Below are 6,743 nucleotides of genomic sequence, written 5' to 3'. Positions count from 1 at the left end.
ATTCAAAAGCACTTTTTATTGTACACTACCTATCATTAAGGAAGCAGGGTGGTGCTTGTCATCAAAGAGGGGTTCTTTGCGTGTAAAGTTACGTTACTTTATGTAAAATCTTATGCAATTTAAGTTTTGATTGGTCCAATTCGAATGAAAATGAATAAAAATTGTGTTTAAACAAAAATAAGTTTTATGTAGTGACGACTGATTCATACAAAGTTCACTCAGGGTTGCACTTGGAGGCGCACAGAGGGTGGGGAATCTGGGTCGGTTTTCCCCGGGCATCACGTTTATGGGGCATCATCAGATGACAAAAAAAAATTAAAAGTATGTCAAATAAAAAAATTGAAAACATCCAATATAGAAATGAAAAATGTTTACTTTATTACCTTCATCCATCAAACTACAGAGCGAATTCAAGCTCTGAAACAGCAATGTAGATTATTTTCCTTCATCTGGTCTTTTGCCAGTATCTGTGGCTGAAGGCGAGAGATCTTTTAGCAAGTTAGCTCCCGTCAAGAACTCTCTAAAAGCTACCATGGACAAGATCAGCTTAACAACTGTCTTATCCTTTCAATCAAAATAGATAATGCTAAGAAAGTTAATTACAATGTTGTAACTTCCAACTTTGCTGCTAGATTAGCTCGTAAAGTCTTGCTATAACGTCAGAAAAACTTGATACCAAATCCAGAAATATTTTTTTTTTTGTTGGGTTTTATTATTTGATTTGTGAACTGTCCTAAAAACAGAATTTTTAAAATATTTTGTGGGTACTTTCTTATTTATCTTATTTTGGCAGTATCATAAAGTCTCTGTGCGCCCCTGGTTGTACTGTTTTTAATGAAGTCAACAATAAATTATCATTTGTAAAACTTCATTAAAGAAGATTATTGCTTAGTAGTCGTAGCAGTTTGTAAATAATCATCAAAGAATTTGAGTAATTGTACGATTTTTTGCAAATATAAATTTAGTTATATTTCTTTAACAGAATGGAGGGAAGTATTATGGGTTTGGAGAAAGATAAAATGACAATATACAAGAGAAAAATTACAAGTGAAGATATCTTAAAAATAAATAAATAAAAAATAAATAAATAAAGAACGCAGATACTCAAAGAAGACCATCATGTCTAGTCACAGAGAACCGTTGATGAAGAAGTTGAAACTTATAATTTATACAAAGTATAAAAGTCGTTATTCAAATAAATTAAATCGTTAAGATTTAAAAATCTTTTTACAACTAGAAAATATAATAAAACAAAAAATATACAATTATTTGATTTAATAAATAAAAAGAAAGTGGACACTCGCAGAAGACCATCAAGTTTTTTTTTTTTTAGTTTTATTTAATATATTTCAATAAAATATAATATAATTTACATTTTTATTTTATAAGTTGTTTGTGGTAATTACTGGTTCGTTCGACCTCTAAAATTTGTTGTATTTATAAAATGTTTACGACCTCTGAATTTTGTTGCATTTATAAAATGCAGAAATTTACTATCTATATTACTTGACTAAAATAGAATTTATCATTGTTATTAACGAAATTGTTTAATAGGTATTTGTTTATTTCGGTAAGAGGATCCATTTAATCAACTTTCTATTGCTTTTTTCGAGTATTGTGTGTTTTTCATATTTCGAGTTTTTATATCCGGTTATAAATTTGTTCAACTTATTAGTTATTTTTAGCTGTTAAACATCTAAATCTTTTGTTTTTTTAAAAAGGTAATATTCTTTTAAACCATCTCAAAGTTTGTTCATCATTTTAAATAAATTAACACTTTTTTTCTTCTTTTAAATCGTCTCAAATTCTTGATAAGCAATAAAGGCGTAGATACTGAAAAATTGCTGTTTTGACCAAAGTGTTCCGGTCTTTTTTTGTGTATTTATTTTATTTATATGTATACACATTCATATATAAATACACACACTTGCACACATACATATATATACACACGTACATACATACATTCTGTATATATAAATTTTCTTTCTTTTTTAATACAAAGTTTACATTTACAAATATTGGAATTTTTATACTTTTAATAAATTATAATAAAGAATAATAATCACCTATAAAGAATAATAATCATATTATAACAAAGAATAATAATCAATTGTGATCTGTATTGAGAGTAGGGAGCAAGTGGAGGTAAACTTGGAAAGATGGAGGTATTCATTGGAAAGCAGGGGAATGAAAGTGAGCAGGAGTAATAGAGTACAGATGTGTGAATGAGAGGGCAGACGGTGGGCAGGTCCAGTTACAAGGAGTTGATTTGGTGAATGTCGACGAGTTTACCTACTTAGGGTCGAGGGTACAGAGTAATGGAGGAAGTGAAAGAGAGGTAAAGAAGAGAGTGCAGGAAGGGTGGTGTGGATGGCACAAAGTGTCTGGTGTGATCTGTGATAGAAGGGTGTCGGCTAGAATGAAGGGTAAGATCTATGGGACAGTAGTGAGACTTGTTGTGTTGTATGGACTGGAGACAGTGGCACTGACAAAGAGACAAGTGAAGGAAATGGAGGTGTCTGAGATGAAGATGTTAAGATTCTCATTTGTAGTGACGAAGAAGGATAGGACCAGAAATGAGATTATGAGAGGATCAGCACATGTAGCATGTTTTGGAGATAAAGTTAGAGAATCGAGATTGAGATGGTTTGGACATGTACAGAGGAGACAGGAGAGCTATATTGGCAGGAAGGTTTTGGGGATGGAACTTCCAGGAAAATCTAATGGTCTTGTCGCCAGAACCATAAAACGTTATTATAATATATAACTTAAGCCATTAATAAATATAAACAAATAAAAATGACAAAATACGTGTTTATATAAATTTCTTATTTTTAAAAGTATTTCAAAATTTTGTCATTAAAAAGAATGAATTCTTTTAATTTCTTTTTAAAGACTGAGAAGCTAATTGATCAATCAAAATTAGGTAAAACGACATTCCAGAGATTAGGTGCACGATAAGCTATACAGAACTGATTGAATTTTATTCGACAAAAGGGTTCATAGAGTAAGTTATTATTTCGTAGTGTATAGTTATTTTTTGTTTTGAAGGTACTAAAATCTTTAAAAATGTGTAATGATGGATTGATTTTACATTGAAACATCCCAACGGGCACGCGTTGTTCGGAGGTCGTCCGTAAGACGTCCGACAGACGTCCCCCAGACGACGCATGCCTACTGGGATAAAACATAATATTTTATATACATTAACTTCATAGATATTAAGCACTTTAATGTTTTTAAATAAAACTTTGAATGTGAAAGTTGATTTTCAAAACAAACTAAGCGTATTGCGTGTTTCTGACGATAATAAAGAGTACGCAACTTACTTTAGCTTATACTTCCCCAAGCAATATTTGCATAGTTAATATAACTTTGTATAAATGAATAATAGAATTAGATTAAAATGGTTTTGTTTAAATAATTTCTTGACTTATAGAGGACTCCTATATTTTTAGAGACTATACTGCAAATGTCATCAATACACGGTTTCTATGTAACATTTTCATCAAGATAAATGCCAAGAAAACTAGTTAAAGTGTCATTTTTTATTTCAAGTTCATCAATAAGAATTTTTGGCATGGTTGTTGGTAAAAAACCTTTTTTAGATATGAGGTGAAATAGAATGTATTTTGTTTTTTCAAAGTTTAAGGTCAATTTGTTACATTTAAACCACTCAAATGCGCATTTAAGTTCTTTATTCATATCAGAAAACAGCTCAATAATATTACTGTTTGATAAGAATAAATTCGTATCATCAGCAAACATAATACTCCGAAGATTAGCTGCTTTATTTAAATCATTAATATAAATTAAAAACATAAGAGGACCTGGAATAGAGCTTTGTGGAACACGACAGGTTATTTCAACATAGTCACTTTGAAGGCCATCGTTAGAGGTAACAAATTGTTTTTTATTTGATAAGTAGCTATGAAACCATTTTAGCTTATTATTATTGATTAAGTAGTATTGGAGCTTTTTTTCAAAAGATTCTAAGATTTCCCTAACAAATTAAATAATTGCGTGCTTAGTTTAAATATTTTTTTTAAAGCCAAACTGTTTGGTATATAGTATATTATTTTAGTCAAGATATTTAAATATTCTATTATATATTATTTTTTCTAATAATTTTAAATATAAATATATATATAAAACTTTTGCTTTATTTTCGAAGATTTTTTAAGCCTTTTGTAATCCGAGAACTATTAAAGGTTTTATGACTTATAAGTTTTTCACATACTGGAAAGTTCGCGTCATATACTAAGTAGAATGTTTCGAAGAATTTATTACATATGTTACTTGCATCGTCATTAGTGTTGATATGCCCCCATGGGCGCCCGCAGGATTTTTTGATGTTTCAGATAGGATATTTTCACACATTATGCAAGCCCAAAACTTTAGTATGTTCATATCTATGCCAAATGAGGAGACCTTGCAAAAATTTGGGATGGCGGAGACCTGGGAATAAAAAAGCTCTAAAACGCTTGCCCAGATGTAGTAAAATTTTCAATTTTACTATCTTAAACTAAATTTAAATTTATTGACAGATTTTAAATTTCGTAGAAAAATATTGTAAATTACAAAAGTTATGACCATACAAGTTTTCCGCACTTCACCCAAAAAAAAAAATAATAATAATGAGGGGGGGGGGGGGAGTAAACTTTGCATGGTCATAACTTTTGTTACTCTATTTGGATAATTGATTAAGGGAATTGCGCCTGCTAAAAAAATTTCATCATAGAAACTTCTCACTTTTTTGTCACCGTTATAAATAAAACAGTCCATATTAAAATCCTTTGTTATAAAGTTTTTTTTTCTTTCGTTGTAACCAGCGTGAACTATATTGTGTTGCAAATAAGAGCTAAAATTTTTGTACGCACCGTCAGTGGGCCTATAGCAGCTTCTTATAAGTGTGTTGTTTCATTTTTTTAATAATTAATTCCATTGTTGCGATCTCTTTATCTTTGTCAGAAACGCTCAAATTGCTTCTAACTTTATATGCAAAGTTTTCTTTAACGTATGTCAGAACTCCTCCACCGCGTTTATTTGTTTGTCTTTCTAATGAGACTAATTCAAAATTCTGAAGATGAAATTAGAATTATTTTTTAGTTTAAAAGAAGAGCACCAAGTTTCCGTAACACATATAATATTAAAAATGTTACCAGTTTCTTCTAGAAAATGTCAAAAGTTTTCATTATTTTTGTTTAAACTCCTTATATATTAATGTGGAGTATTTATAAATTATTATTATATATATTATTACCATATATTAATGTGGAGGATTCTGATGTTTACATTTTTTTTTTACATTTTTGAAAAGAAATTCTTTTATGGTGCTGGGGTCAGAGTCGTACTTTCGCAAGTGCAACCGCACTGTGCCCCAATTACTCATAATCTCGAAACTTTCTTTTTAAGCCAGTATATACTTTGTAATATTTGGAGTACATAGTAAAAGAAACTGAAGCAATAATAATTGACATAACTTTTTCAACATCTGCAAAGTTGATAATGACCAACGTTGGTTAGGTTTACCAGTACCAACCCACAAGATTTTATTATTATTAAATTGAAAACCGTAGTGTAAAAATTACACGGAAAGTAATCACAGAAGAGATTACTTTATAACAGTTGAAGTTTACTTTTATCTTTTTTATCAATATTGTTTTTAAAAGAGTTAATCGTTTTCATATTAACGGTTTCATAATCTAAATTGTTCCAATTATTACAGACTCGATTTATGAAAAAGTTATGCTTCGCGTTACATTTTGGAGTGAATTCCCTTGAGAATCTAAAGTTGTGATTTCTGCTTTTTTTTTCCGTCTAATACTCTGTTAGTTATAAAATTTATTGGTTTTTGTAATGAAATTTGGTCGCAGCCATATACTATTCTATACATTTGCATAAGGTCTCCGCGAGTTCTTCTTTTCTCTAACGATTCTAGCTTAAAAACTTTAAGTCTGTTTTCATATTTCATTTTTTTTAAAGATGGGAACTTTTTTGTCGCTCTTTATTGAACTTTTTCCAAATGGTCTGTATCTTGTTTTTGGTGAGGATTCCAAACCGTTTCATCACTTTCTATTTCGGTTTCTTGTAATACGACAAGTTTGTTATTATTAGTCATATTTATTATGAAATATTTGAATTTTTTATTTTTTATTCCAAAGTGCATAACTTTAAATTTTTTTTCATTAAAACACATACACCATAGGTCTGCCCATTGTTGCATAGATATAATATCATCTTGAAGCTTTGATCTTTCGGATTCGTTGTTTATTGAAGCAATTAATTTACTATCATCGGCATATTGTTTTAAGGGAAATTTCAGTGTGTCATGTAAGTCATTAATATATATAACAAATAGAATAAGCCCCAAAACTGAACCTTGAGGGACACCGCTTAAGACTTCTCTCCACTTGGATTTATGCTGACCCAAAATCATTTTGTTGCAGATTTTAGTATTGGGAATCAATATGTTGAAGAAAACGCAAGACCTATACCTATAGCATATTCTGCTTTTTGCATTTTAGATAATATTCCTATTTTCACAATTTCGGTTTATTTTCTATTTCGGTATTATTCTGGAAAGTCCCTTTTCAAGATTATTTTCTTTTGAGCTATTTTGATCTTATTCTATAAACTATGACTGAGAAATGGAGAAAATGTCTAGATAAAAAAGGACATTATGGGGCTTTGCTTACAGACCTTTCAAAAGCTTTTGATTACATTCCTCATGCTTTGCT

This window comes from Hydra vulgaris, chromosome 04 (assembly GCF_038396675.1).
Source record: "Hydra vulgaris chromosome 04, alternate assembly HydraT2T_AEP".
Classification (NCBI taxonomy): domain Eukaryota; kingdom Metazoa; phylum Cnidaria; class Hydrozoa; order Anthoathecata; family Hydridae; genus Hydra; species Hydra vulgaris.
Note: the sequence above shows the minus strand (reverse complement) of the source record.